The sequence below is a fragment of the Lycorma delicatula genome, chromosome 3 (genome assembly GCF_047948215.1).
Source record: "Lycorma delicatula isolate Av1 chromosome 3, ASM4794821v1, whole genome shotgun sequence".
Lineage (NCBI taxonomy): Eukaryota > Metazoa > Arthropoda > Insecta > Hemiptera > Fulgoridae > Lycorma > Lycorma delicatula.
The window spans coordinates 61718776-61734187 of record NC_134457.1 but is presented as its reverse complement, the minus strand read 5'-3'; the positions used below and the strand labels follow the sequence as shown (position 1 = coordinate 61734187).

At 29.9% G+C, this 15412-nt stretch overlaps 1 protein-coding gene across 1 annotated transcript in view; it reads right to left on the bottom strand.

The window, feature by feature from the left end:
• ChAT (Choline acetyltransferase) overlaps nt 1-15412 on the bottom strand; it is a 212786-nt gene that overhangs the window by 130172 nt on the left and 67202 nt on the right. The window contains exon 2 of the mRNA XM_075359890.1: nt 14265-14344. The gene's annotated coding sequence lies outside the window, so the exon portion shown is untranslated. The remainder of the gene's footprint in view (nt 1-14264; nt 14345-15412) is intronic.

Here is a 15412-nt window from a genome sequence, read left to right as displayed (position 1 = left end):
TAACAAAAAAAAGGCAAAAATTATGTTTACCTGATATTTCAAACTAAAATTAAATACCTACTACGCTAGTACAAAAAATGAAAGGAAAACCCATATTTTATGATAAAAAAATGATTGTATTCAAATTACTTTAACTTTTCAACCAAGAGGCTTAGAGAGACGAATAAAAAAAAATTAAAGCTTGAATACTCTACTTTTTGACAATGTATTTCAATTTAAAAAAAAAAAAACATCAAATTAAAAACAAAAAATCAGTGAGAAGCAACGTTTTAAAAATTTGAAAGTTTTTCTTCGTGTTTGATCGAGCGCATGGGGGAAACGAAATTTTCTCACTAAACTGCATTAAAATTTTAGCTTTAATTTCTCTTTTTGTATGTCTCTACGATTTTTGTGATTATAAAATAATTACAATTGTGTATAGGATATAATCGTAATTTGTTTGAAAGCAAATTTAATAAAAATACTTTCAAATATGATTAAATATGCGTTTTAATTGCTCTTATTTAAAATGTAGCTTTCAGCTCAGAAATAGGATATGCCACGTTTAAAAATAATGATTGCTATTGCTGTTTTTAAGAGGGCATCTTAAAAAAAATATTAAAAAATATTCACCTCCCTGCAGTCCAAAATGCCGTATCCTACGCAAGGTAGTAACCTCTATGTTACGACTACGCAAGGTAGTCTCTTTATGTTGTTTCTCTAAATTTTTTTTTCTTACTACGATGTAACTTTATCTTTTCATTTTTTTGCAATAGGTTTATTTTTGTTTGATAGCGTGCACGTTAAAGTTAACCTTTTCTTTAATTATAGATTATTATTGATTCTGTAATATTTAAGTCATCCGTTTAATGAGGTGAGTATTTTAATATAAATGTAGGAATTAAATATTTACGAATTACCTTTATAAAACAGTTTTTATTATTGCGAGCAAAACTATTTCTAAAAAGGAAAACTATTCCTGTTTGCGTGATACGTTACAGTAAAAAATCTGCACTAATAATGCTGAGTATTGAAAAGTACCCGAAAAAAACAAAGAATACTATTGATTTTTTCTTTTTAAACCTGATAGCAGCAGTATAACTATTATCATTTTCTAAAAATGGCATTCACGAGTATTTTGTATTAATATAAGAATTAATAAAACTTAAAAAAAAAAATTTTTTTCGGATATTTTTCCTTTCCCGGCTGTAGCTCTATTGTTCCTATATAACAGCTATAACTATAAAGGAAATATATAGAGGTCGGTCCAAAATTTATAATATTTTATAGATATAATATTTTTCAAAAGTTAACGTTTTATGATCATTGATTCCATAGAACATATAAAAAGCAGTAGCAATTTGCAGACGATTTACGTACTTACATGCGTAGGACTTTATTTTCATTAGTATCTCGGGACTGGCTTAACGTAAATTATTCGAAAATGACTCAGTTGAATTCTGTATATTGGGCTTATTGGCATTAATTTTTGGGGGAAATTAAAAAGGAGAGATAGTTTTTCCATTTCCAATTTTTGACTTTTTGTATAATCGTAAAAAATTGTCTTGTAGCACGGTGAAATTACTTATTATGTTATTTAAAATTCCACAATTTTAAGTTATCAGAATGATGTGAGAGGGAATATTCGACATTATTTGTAAATATTTTTCACCTCATACTCGAAAACTCATTGATTAAAAAAGTTAAAATTTGGCCCAAATATTTGGCTATAAAAATCTCAGCTTTGACCTGTTTTTCCACTCCATCGGGCAAGAGGGCATCATGGTACCCATATTTTTGTTTTATTTTTTGTTTGACAGGATATCCTTGAAAGTGTTTGCCAAACTTAAGGGACTAATTTAGGATATAAAAATACACAAAAGTTCAAGTGGACAAATCTCCCTTCATTTCCCCTCTTGCTTTTTTTTTCAATAAAAATTTATATGTTAAGAACGGATAAAGGTATTTTAATTAAATTTGAAGTATGTGTAAATAAATAGATATATTCAATAACACCTACGAAATGAATAAGTTAGAAACCTTATCTTTAAGAATTATATCGTATGAAAAATTCCATTAGTTCCCGGGATTCGGACCCAGGCCTTTCGGAAATATTTATAAATAGCTTAGTAAATATTACTTCATCAAATTATGTTTTACTGGATACACTGTTAAGTTTTTTATTGCGAACAAAAAACATTTTATTTATTCCAATGTATTGAAAAACAGTTGACTGAAGTTGTTAAAGTAGAATATAAAAATTTTGCATGAAAACAGGCAAAAAATTGTGAAACTGCATAAATTCCAGTCTGCACTCCTACATACATTCTTCTACATACGCCCTAAAATCATAAAAAAACAAAATATCTAAATACTTTCTTTCACTATAACTTTTTTTTTGTTGAGAATACTTCCAAAAAAATTTGTTAATTTACTGGGTGTATTATGGAGTTCTCCCATAATTTTCATAACCTATTCTACTTTGGAAAAAATGGAAACAGTTCATATAAACACATGTACTAAAATTCTTCGTTTACGAGTTATGGCTAGTGAAATATTTCGCTTGGATTTCAGCTACCCCTAAAAAAGTTTTTAGGACGTTAATAGGCAGAATTATTGATATTTTATGGTTTTTGATCTGAAAATCGAATAAAATAGATACCAAAACCGTTCTGCAGTAGTTTTTGAAAAATTTGGGGTGAAAACCAATAAATTGAGGTAAAAACCCTGTTTTTTTATTTTTTGATGTACAATAACTTTGTTAGTTGAGAAATAAACATAGAAAGCTTTTAGACAAAATTTGTAGAGAATTTAATTTTGAACAATATGGCGTTAAGATAAGTTAAATAAACCAAAGAAAACAGAAAAATTCAAATTTTATTTAGAAAGAATACATTACTGCATTTGCCTGAAAAGTACTTACCTAATATAAACAAAAACCAAATTCTTTTTAGGCGTGAAAAATTTGCAAAAAATATGGACATTACACAACAATAGCAAAATCAAAATAAATTACTTAGAAAATATTTTTTTTTATTAATGACAGAAATATAATTATTTGATAGTGTGTATAATTTCAAAGTGTGCAATAAAATAAAACCTAATCAACAATTCGCAATACTGTATTCGTATTTAAATCATTCTGTAAGGTACATTAATTGTATCGGATACTGTAACCTGTGCTGTTGTTAGCGAAGGTTTCCTATAAATTTTGGTTTAAACGTGATCGGTTTGCCATTGAAGTAATACAGTACTGCAACAGAGGAATACACTGTTATGGTCATTTTGTACGCGTGTAATACTAATGCTGCAGCTGCTGCAATATAATATGGTATCGATGGTTTGGAGAACACTTAAAATAAGATTTATCCTTATCATAAACAGCCAGTCAACATTTACACCCAGAAGAAGACCCGCCTCGCTTGGAGTTCTGCAACTGGTGGAATACAAATCGAAAACTCTACAAGTATGCTTTGCTTACAGACGAGGCAAATTTCACTCGACATAGCGTCAACAATTTACGCAATGAGGATACATAGGCAGAAGTAAATCTTCAAGAAGCAGTGGAAGGCAATTTTCAACACCGAATTAGCGTCAATTTATGGTGCGGCCTTCTTCACAATCATATGTTGGACTGTTCATATTACCTGGCCGCTTAATTGCTGAGATTCTTTCTTCAAGAATTGGCGTAGCTGCTTGAAGATGTTTTCTTGGCGCTCAGACGCAAAGTATACTTCCAGCAAGATGACTTCCCTCCTCACTTGCTTTGAACCGTTTACACTGCTCATCGTTTCCAAATCATCATTTCCTTGAGAAATAGATTGGTCGTGGAGGTTCACATTCTTGGCTACCAAGATCACCTTTAGATTTTTGGGTCTTGGAATAGATGAAAAATATTGTAAACAAAACAAAAATACATTTCGTGAGGAATTAATTGTCCGCATTATCGATTTTGCTGAGCAACTTAAGGAAAACCCTGAAGAACAAAAATAGAATAAATGCAATGCAAAAGCATGTCAAGAGATGTGTTAAAAACGGCGTTCTCATTTTTTAACATCTATTATAAACTGGTAAATATAATGTACTTTGATATAGTGTACTGTTTCTAAATAAAACCCGAATTTTTCTGACATTTCTTTGTTTTATTCTATTTAACTTACATCACTTTCTTCAAAATTAAATTATCTACAAGTTTTGTTTATAAGTTTTATGTGTTTTTAACCTGTTTAACTAAGTTATTGTACTTTAAACATAATAAACAGTGTTTTTTATGTGTTCTACTATAAAATCATTATTCTACGCGCATAAATCGTTTTTATGGGGCTAAAATTTACTACGGCTAAGCATAATATGAGAATTAATTATTTTATTACAGAGTAAATGTTTATTAATTCTTACCTTAATTAGTATTTTACAAATTTATGTAAGTTTTTTATCGATTTTTACTTAATGATTTATTAATCTGGATTTAGTTCTTAAATTATCATTTACATATATTTTAAAATATTTTATGAAGAAAAATTCCAAAGAAATGACTTTGTAGGCAGAAATATTTTAGAGTAGACACAGTGATATAAATGTGTAAATATTATAGTAATTTATCATTCTATAGTAGAAAATAATTATAAAATAAAAAAATAAATACAAATAATACAAAAATTATTATTTATCGTTTATCTAGAATTAAAGTTATGTTGGAATAAACGTTATAAATACTAAAATCAACATAATTGTGAAAAGAATTGAAATAGAAATGGGTAGAAAATCAATAATGCTAACTATTTTACCTATCTATAAATAGAATATTGCTTCATGAATAAAATTTTCTATCTGCATGACAAATAACTTTATCATAGGTTGCATGGAAAAGAAGAAAATATAAGAAATGGATTACATTATGAAAATGAAATTCTAGAAAAATTACAATTAATACAAAAAACCACTTATTCAAAATATAAAGGATTCTTTAAAGAATACAAATGAAAAGGAATAAAAAGTATATACGTTTTAAATATACGAAAGAAATAGTTAAGCAAAATTATTCCCACATAACTAAACATGATTCTAATATTAAGAAATGTTATAAAAATCATGTTTTTTGCTTTCCAGATGTAAATTAAAATTTTTAATTTTATCTACCCAACTTCTTGAAGTTATTTTCAACTTGTACTATATTACTGTTTTTAACTAAGATCCTATGGTTCCAGTTCTGAACAGGAAAACACACGTATATGTTGCTTTTAAGAATGTGGGCTTATAAGAATTACTATTTTAAAAAACAAATTTCAAAATGCAATCTCTGAGTAATGAGAAAAAACTTTAAGTAGAATATTACTTCATTAATAAACGTTTTTTTCTGTATGACAAATAAATAATGTTATCATTGATTGGGATGGAAAAAAAAAAATTATGAAAATATTTTAAACATTATGAAAATGGATTTGAATGTTAATTAGAAAACATATTTTTCAATTGACATTCTGTTTTTTGTTCTTTTTATAAAAAAAAAATTATTATGATTGTATATTCATAACTATTAGCCCGATAAATGTCGATACAATTTCTTAGAATAATCTTTTTTTAGTTCTTCGCATCACTATTCACTTTTTGTAAAATTTTCTTAAATTTTTACATTTTTTCCTTTTAGGTGGAACTGCTTGGAAAAAGTTAAAATAGTCAAAATCATCTTGATAAAAAACAATTCCCTATTATTGGTTTAAATATATTAGTTCTAAATGCACCGGTTGTACTGCTAAGAAGCAGTATAACCGGTGCTAACAGATTCCACAACCGGTGCAATCTATTAGAATTTTATCTAATAGATGTTTACGCTAAAGAAAGAGTAAAATTGTCTATAAATGAAGAATAACAATTTAGATACATTTTGAAGATAAAGAAAGAAGATTATATATAAATTCACACAACTACCCACTCACATACGCACGCGCGCGCGTACACACAGACACACACTCACAGGGTTTATAGTACTTTTATATATTTTTTATTTTATTTTTTTTTTATCAAAAATATTTGGTATATTTATTTCATTTTTCACGATTCTTCTTCATGTGTTTCACGTTTTCTTTAATTTTATTTTTGTACATTTTTTATCAATCTTAACACCAGTGGATTAAATTTCCATAGCCTATCACATGTTATGATACATTATTTAATAGCGGTAATGACGTTAAAATGTTAAATCCAACGTGCGGTAAATTTTGAATAAACTAAACGCACACAAGAATTGATTTGTCAACGAGGTAGTTGTAGAAAATCTGCGGTTCACGGATTCGTCACGTACGGTACCCTCCTCTGGACACTCCTCGATCACTTTGACGTGGGATCGAAGACCCCTGGGGGCCTTACTAGGGTTGAGAGAGGTGAATAGGGAGGCCACCAGCAAGAGGGTGGATAGCATGTAGCGGAGTTTGCTTCTGTCATTACAAAGGGATACCATTGTTATGGTAAAGTTAGCAATCTCGAATGGATAACTAGGGTGGGCGAGTGAGATGAAACGGGTTGTGGGTGAGCAAAGCACTATCGACAGACACTTCGTCATTTTAATGTACTCACTTTCTCTCTTTTTAATTTTTCTCTCTCGCTTTCTCACTAATAACTTCTCTTTTCTGCATCAGGATTAGTATTGTGAATTATGTTTATTTTATTCCTTTCGTCTTTATTTGTTTAAATACTGTTTAAGACTTTTTATTAGTACGTAATCTAATCATTATATCATAATGCACATGGATAATAAATTGACTGATCATCATTACCATAACAACGTGCAGATGCAAATCTTCTACTGATAAGGATTTGTTATTTTTTCACTATTTTTGAAAAACATTATTTACATAAACTGGAAAACATGAAAACACTCTAAAACCACCTACAAAACATTTTACTTAAAAACTAAAACTAGATGACCATTTTTATTGTTAAACAACTACGAATATCATCAATAGATATTGAGGAAATGCTTACAATAATAATTTACTATTTTATGGCCTCCACATCGTCCCCACTCCAACATTCATGAAGATACCAACCTATTTTATTAGGGAAGTGGTATAATCTACTCAAACTTTATGAAAAAATGCATAGAACAGTGTAGAACCTTAATATGTGCTTTTTACCTAACCGGAATCGTATAAAAGTAAAAAGATTAAAATTAGAAATAAATATTTGAAAACTAAACTAAATCGCTAGTGCGGTAAACTACAATTTTAAACTTATTGTACGAGTATATAAAAAAAAAATCAATTATTATTAAATTTTATGATAAAAGTAAATGTTCGTCAAGTATTAAAACGAATAAAATTAACTAATAAAGGTCATTCTATCATATACGTCATTCAAATGAAAATAAAACAAATTAAAGATTTGAAAAATGTCAGTTAAATTATCGTTCATTGAGGCTATTAATACGTCTAGCAAAAGGATACGAGTAGACCACTAAACCGATGAATATATTTAATAAACATATTAGAAATATTTAATTTACGTTATGTAGAATGGCTCAATTTATATAAGTACATCGTCATCAAAGTTTTCCTAGTGTATAAAAAAATAAATGTTTTGCTCAAATTAAATTATAGTCTGTTTTCCTTAGATCAGGTATAAATTCTGCCTATATACTTTTGCAAAGCCGCACAATCAGAATGATTATTAACCTTAACCATAATCTCTAGGTCATCTTCAATTAATAAAACAATTCAATTACTCTTATGATCAATATCGTTGATGAAGAGATTAACTAACAAGGGACCACGGTTGGAACTCTGAGGTACCCTAAAATTAGCATTCAATTCTATGGAAATCACTCCAGCTACCTTAACAAGAAAAGATCTACCACTTATACAGTTTTGCAGTAACTTATGCATCACTTCATCAACATCAAAGCGAGCAAGCTTCAACAGAAGTAAATTGCGGGAACGGTATCGAAAGCCATACGAAAATCAAAATACGCGTATACCCCATCAACTGCGTGATTCAACTTCCATCAGTATGCGGCAGTAATTAGCTGCATATCGATGAGAATAATTGTAGATCTGCCGACATATACGGGTAGAAACTATGCTGGTACGAAAACTTAACTTCTGAAGTAACGCATAAAGACATTGGTAAAGAGTTTTCCCGTACAGTTTGACAGCAATGCTAAGCTCAGAGATGAGACGATAATTTTTACAGCTATGAAGATCTCTCTCTTTTCTTCGGCACTAGCAACACTACAGCACACTTTTAACAACCGGGAAAACCACTTGACTTCAAGCTAAGATTGTAAACCCGTGCAAGATTAGGGAAAATTAAGTTTGAGGGGTCTTTAAAAATAAACACAAAGGCTCTGTCCAAACCAGCCGCAGCGCGGATCCGCAAACACCCGATGCAGGACTCAAAAACCTCAGCCGAAATCTTCGGAACATCGACAATTCTTTCGTCACATTATCTAAGAACCGAACTGCCGATATCAGTATCCAAACTTCCATCAGTATGCAGCAGTATCGTTTAAATCGATGAAGACATCGTTTTAAATGCTGCAGATATCGTTTAAATCGTTCGATACACTGATTGAAAGTACTGAGCTAATTCCTTAAAAAACTTCTTAGCGTCAACAGTAGTCCTATTCTCAACTATAAGCGGGCGAACACCGCCTGAGTCCTTCAAGATAGACTTAACTATCTTGAAATTTCGATAGTACCGAAATAATTTCTTAGGGCTTATCATAAGGTCCTCCTAAGCTATTATTTTAATAATATTAATAAGAGTAATTATAATGAATTGAAAAAAAAATCAAATAAATTTAAAAAGGATTACTTAAAAAATAAACAATTGTTTCGAAACGCTATAAACGAGTATTTTTGAGCGTATGCATAATGAAATAAAGGTAGGCCTATGCAAACTATTCTTGTTTGTTTATTAATTATTTTTTTCTTAATTTCTATCAATTGTTTAACAATCAAAATAACCATTTAGTGTTAGGTTTTCATTTTTTTTGTAAACTATTTTTGACTTCTTGTTGTTTTCCAATTACTTTAAAAACCTTTTGTCAAAGATATTCCTTTGAACATATTACTTAGGCTTTAAATTAATTTATTGCATAAACTTGAAAAACTGTGAACAAGTTACATCATGATTAGTGCATCGTACAAAAAAACCTTTAAAAAGAAATTCAGGGTGAGTAATGTTTCCAAAAAAAGAAGATTTTTGGCTATTTCTTTTTTAAAAAAAAGAAATATTCAATAGCATTTTAAACAAAGTAAAATTTTTATCTTTCTCTTAATTTATTATTTTTCTCGTTTAGTATGCAACTTTAATATAAACTAAGGAAAAGAGTCAAACACAATAAATTTCAAACGTATTTTTAACAGTTAAAAAAAGAAAAAATGTAATCCGCCTGTCTCATAACGGATCACTTTTATTTTATTTATGTATATAACAGAAAAAAATATTAGAGGATATGAAAGGAAAATAGTGAACATTTTTCACAGAAAGATCGCAAAAATGGCTATAATCTAACCTAATTTTTTGCTGATAACTGCTTGTTTAGTGGTTTCTTCCACGTAGTAAGTTAAAAGACTGTTAATTGTCAGTTTAACGATTTCTCTCCTTTTTACTTCCTGTTCGAAGTAAATGAAGTATTGTGATCGCGAAAAATTTCTGTTTTCGGATTTCAACGGAAATATCAATTTTGACCATCCCTGAATTTATTTTGGCTAGTTTCGGCTTGACGTCTGTACGTACATACGTACGTATGTATCTCGCATAATTAAAAAACGATTAGCCGTAGGATGTTGAAATTTTGGATTTAGGACTCTAGTTGTGCACCTCCCCTTTTGATTGCAGTCGACTGCAAAACCAAAAGTGTCCAAAAATCTCAAAAGCCAAAGAAATTTGGATTTTGGGCTATTTGAACACTTTTCCTAAATGCAGTAATAAGCTCTCTTTGAGAGCTTTTCAACGATATATACTTATTTATATGTACTTATTTTCATTGCTTCCAAAGTTATAGCCAAATGAAATTTTAACTAATGAAATATTTGGATCTTACAAGGGCACATCGGTTCGAATCAGACTTCATCTCCTTTGTTTTTAATTTAAAATATTGATTTACTAGCTGACCCGGCAATGCTTTGCCATTGCCAGATTTGAGATTAAATGAACACAAATGAAAGTTCGATAAAACTTAAAAACTGATCATTAAGGAACTTTACAAAATTTAACCTTTTCCTTTTTCTCTTCTTTACTTCTTCCCTTTTCCCCTTTTTCCCTTTCTCCCTATTTCCCTTTTTCCTTTTAACCATTTTTTACAAAAATATTTCTTTTCGTGTAACTAATATATATTCTGAATATGAGCCAAATCGGACCATAAATAAATCTTCCGAAATATCTCGACCCCCAGCGCCATTTAGCGGGTCCAAACTAATTCAGAAACCTTCGCGGGCGTGCGCACAACAAATCACCAAAGTTTAATCGCTATCGGATGAATAACATAGGAACGCATACGGGACAAAAAAACAAACATTCATTTTTATATATATATTTGCAGACCCGGCAGTGCTTCGCTGTTATTAGATATGAGTATAAATATAGATTAAATGTACACAATTGAAAGATTGATAAAACACTAAAAAACTGACATTACTGAATTCACAAAATTTAACCTTTTGCTTTATCCATTTTTCCTTTTTCACCCTTTCCCCTTTTCGCCATTTTCATAATTCCCTTTCCCCTGTTCTCTCTTTCCCATTTCACAATTTCCCCTATTTCCTTTCTCATTTTTTCTTTTCCCGCTTTCAAATTTTTCCTATTTCCCTTTTCCAGTTTTCCCTTTTCCATATTTCCCTTTTTACTTTTTTCCATTTTCCCCTTTTTCCTATTTTCCTTTTTCCGTTTATTCTGCGCGTAAATCGGTACAGCAGTTTTTTAGTCTATAGCGGACACATACGAACATTGCCTTTTATATAAACAGAAGAAGAAAGTCTGTTTGTACATTTGTTTCGTAAATATTTCGATACTGGTGCCACCTAGCTGATATAGGTTTTGTAAAAATCTTTCTTTTCTAAACTCTGAATATGAGCCAAATCTGACTATAAATGCAATTTTCGAATATTTCGACTTCAGCGCCATCTAGCAGGTCCAAATTAATTTAGAAATGTTCGAGAGCGTGTGGACAACTCACCATAGTTTCATCGCAATCGGATGAACAGTATAGGAACACATACTGGATAAACAAACAAACATTCATTTATATATATATATATATATATATATATATATATATATATATATATATATATATTATTATCTCATATTATAATGTTATATATATATAAGATTAACAATTAACCTGATTGTAAAAAACAATATGGTTAATATTTCAATAAAAACAAAAAAAAATATACATGAAAAAATATCAGAAGCTATTAATGAAATAAAATTTAATGTACTTCTCATTTAAAAAGAAAATGTGAATATGTAATTTAATAGGCGTAAAAGGAAGTTATGATGTGATGCCCACATCAGATTTTTCGGAATGAACTTTAGAACAAAACAATTAAAAAAAACTGAAATAAAATTCATCTAATTTATTACGGATATGTACTAGAATGTTTATGACATTTCTTTTTAGACCTTTTGAATGAGAAGTGATTTTTAGATGAGAGGTAACTTTATGTAATTTTTTTTTTTTTGAATATGAAACAAAAAAATTAAAATGTTTCTACGAAAAATAAATTAATATCTTCTCTGTTTAAAATGTTTTCATTCGGACAATAGTTTACTCTTTGCTAATTTCTAAGATCATAAAAAAAAAAAACATGAAAGTAGTTGGTTGCACTGCAACAGCACTTGAACGAAACCGGTTAAAACCGGTATTGTGCAAAGTAAATTCATGTTTTATTTCTTACTTTCTGCCAATGAATTCTTTTGATTTTCATTATTATGTGAAAATTATTAAAAATTACTGTATAAATATGCAAAAAGTATTTTAAGTTTTTATTTGACAGTGGAAATCCTTTGCTTGCCAAAGCCCATGGAAAAGAATCCCTCGTTCTAGTGAGAGAGGGGTTGGGTCAGGAACGAATGTTGCATTGGAGCTGTTGTATGCTACGGGAACTGCGACTAGCGATCAGCGATGAGGGTCGTGTCCTCATTATGACGCACGGTAGTAGTCGTCAAGAGGGAGGAGTAGAGCCTCATTGTAAATCTTGTAATTACTCTCGTGCACTGCGACCCTCTTTTTGATGCGGTTCGCTTCATCATAATGTAATATACAGCAATTCCTGTAGGCCGTACACGTACTCTTTGCCCATACAAAACTGTTTCGTTAAACCAGAGAAAGTCGTGTTCCGAAATACATTTTATAAAGTAAATGCTACTAATAATAGTGAGAATCATTACTTTAAAGGGGGCGGAGTATTAAATATCATTTGTTTGTTGTATTATTAAAAGAAAAATAGCTGAATTTCAATTAATGTTTGAATTTAATTAAAAACGGATTTTAATTGAAAGAGAATTTAATTAGTATTTAGAAATTCAGAATAAAATTCATGTGAATCAATTGTTTGTTAATATGAATAGTTTTCTTTTACTCGCTGAAAAATAATGAATGAGGTTGAATTTCTTGTACTGGGAAGAATACGGTTAAATACATCATTTAAATAGTAAAATATTTGAATTATCATAGCTAAAAATATTCCACAAAAAATTATTCTAGAAATCATATTGTTGTAACAATGCATTTAAAGCAAACTTTTTCAGTCTATCATGGAAATATGGTAGCAGCGTCTTCGTTTTTGGTTTGGAAATTTCTGGTTTAAAATCCTAGTTTGACTAGGAAATTAACATACGCAAAAAAACATTAGAAAAGATCTGCTCAAATAAAAGTTTTGAGGTTATGTTGTGAATTATCATCCAAAGAAAAAAATTCAATTTTTGTATTTAAAAAGGATGAATAGTAGAATTTTCTGTTTTTATTTTCAAACTTTAACAATTTTTCTTTTTAATTATTAGATTAGTTCACCTTTTCCGTTTAATTAATTATTCGGTAATTTGTGACGTTATATTTTCGAAAATAAATTGAGCAGTTGTTTTTGTTAAATCGAATTCCTCAAGGATACAATGACCTAACCCGTCTCTTCATTTCATGTTTTTTTCCATAAATTAAAATATATTTTTTATCTGGTGGGTACATTTGTGTACCGTGACTTTATTATTATTATTTCTATTTCAAAATTATTGGTATCGAAATGACGTAAAACCATAAAATTAAAAAAAATTAAACTGAACTTTAAGACAATCATGTTAGAAGTTTCATGTTTGAAACTCGTGTTCATTTATTAACTACATTGTGAATGCATAGTTGTATGCAAAGAGGTAACACCATATCCAACAACTAGTCCTTTGTAGTGATTAACAATATTTAAGAGTGTAACCGAGATCCAATATTTTCCACTTAAACCTCTGTTCAGGTTCTATCTACTTTAAAACCTTAATTAGAACAATTTCTTACAATTTTAAACAGAAAAATTAAATTACAGCGAATATGTATTCGCTGTTTAGTGAAATAGTGGTAAAATTAATAAGTTTAACACTTGCTAATAAATTAATTAATTTTTAAAATCGACTTTATACAATATATATAATAGATACTAAGTAGCTAAAAATGTGCCTCGACACAAAATCATGCTAAAAATATGAAATTTTACAGCTATTTGATCAGCTAACTAATGAAACAATGCTGAAAAAAGAAAGAAAATGCTTTGTGATTTTCCTTAATATTCTCATAAATGTTTCTCTATTTAGACTGTTTGTGATGACGTCAAGTTAATTCTGCTACTATATATAAATATTCCGTTTATATAATGTGCTTGTTTATATATAGGCTGTGTATTCTTAGCGCGCAATAAACACATTACGAGAGAGGGATCGAGTGTGTGTGCGTGCAGTAGCGTGGAAGGATGAATTATATTAAATGCTTTATTTCTAAAATTACTGCTGTACACAGTTTAGTAGTACCCAAGAGTTGACTTTCGCTGTATTTTTTTTTTGTTTTTACTTTTTTAAAGTTGGTTTTATTATTATTATTACTTTTTTATTTATAATCTCTTTATTTTAACTTTAAGCAGTCATTTTGTGCTGCCATGTTATTTTTATACTACGGTTCATATCTTTACATATTTATTTACATTTTTGTATGTATAGGGTATGAGTTTAATGAAATTACAAAAAGGTGGATTGTCGGGTCGGGGATGAAGGCAGTAGTTCATAGTGTGTAGATCGATGCTGACCTGCGCAGATCCTGTGAGGTCACCGGGGTCACCCTGGGTCGACGATGTCGTGAAAAGACGTCGAGGCAGCGAAAACCATCCTGAAACATAAAAATGATTCATCAGCTTCTGACTAAATCTGTAATTAATTAAATCGATCAGTATACTAAAGTAAGTTTATTTTATCACATTTTTTAGGAAAAAACGAATAGAAATTTTAAACAGTAGAATTAATATCTTCAAAGTGGAGAGGTACGACTCTCTTGCCAATGCTATTATATGATACTGGACAAAACCTGATTTCCTAGATTCAGAATTATCCGTATACAAGTAGAATATCCAATTAAATTATTGTAACAATTATCTTAGAACTAAACACTGTCAAATAATGATTACTGTAAAATGAAATACAAGCGTCTGCGACAGATTTAAAACCTTCATTATATATTTTCTGATTGAAATCACATGAGAAGCGTAATCCGAATAGCTCATATATGTGTACTTTAATAATAAAATATACAGCATTTATAAAATAGTTGTAGTTAGAATTTACTTGTTTGGATATTAATATTTATAAACATAAAAATATCATGGCATAATATTTCAGTATTTTTTATCTTAATCTTGGATATTTAGGTAACCAACCTTAATAGAACATAAAAATCTAAAAACAAAAATTACATAAGAAAATAACCCAACAAAAAAATAAACACAAAGATTAAAATCAGTTCATACGACTTTTGCCTAAAATTATAGACCCTTACAAGTATAGTTACGCACATACACACAAAATTTGCCAGTCAAAATAAACTGGCCTACAAGGGGTACTCAAAAAGTTATCTACTTTTTTTTTTTAATTTTTTGGTTCAGTGAGTCGGAGGAACCGCATTTACGGGCAACGTGTCGGACCAGCTAACAGATTCCAGAAGATGTTATTAAAAGTGCGTATGTGTGCCTGCGCCCTAACGGCTAAACCTCCTATCTCATCAACTCCTCTCCCGAGGCCGAATCCGCAATTAAGCATTGCACAGCCCCGAGAGGTGCCTTTGAGCTCGGGGGATTCAGAGTCCCCGTGCGTCATCACCATTACCATCCACGCAAGCAGGGATTCTCGACAGCCCGCAAGGGGCTGTCCATCACGCCCAAGGTCTCCGGTCCGTTTCTTCGCT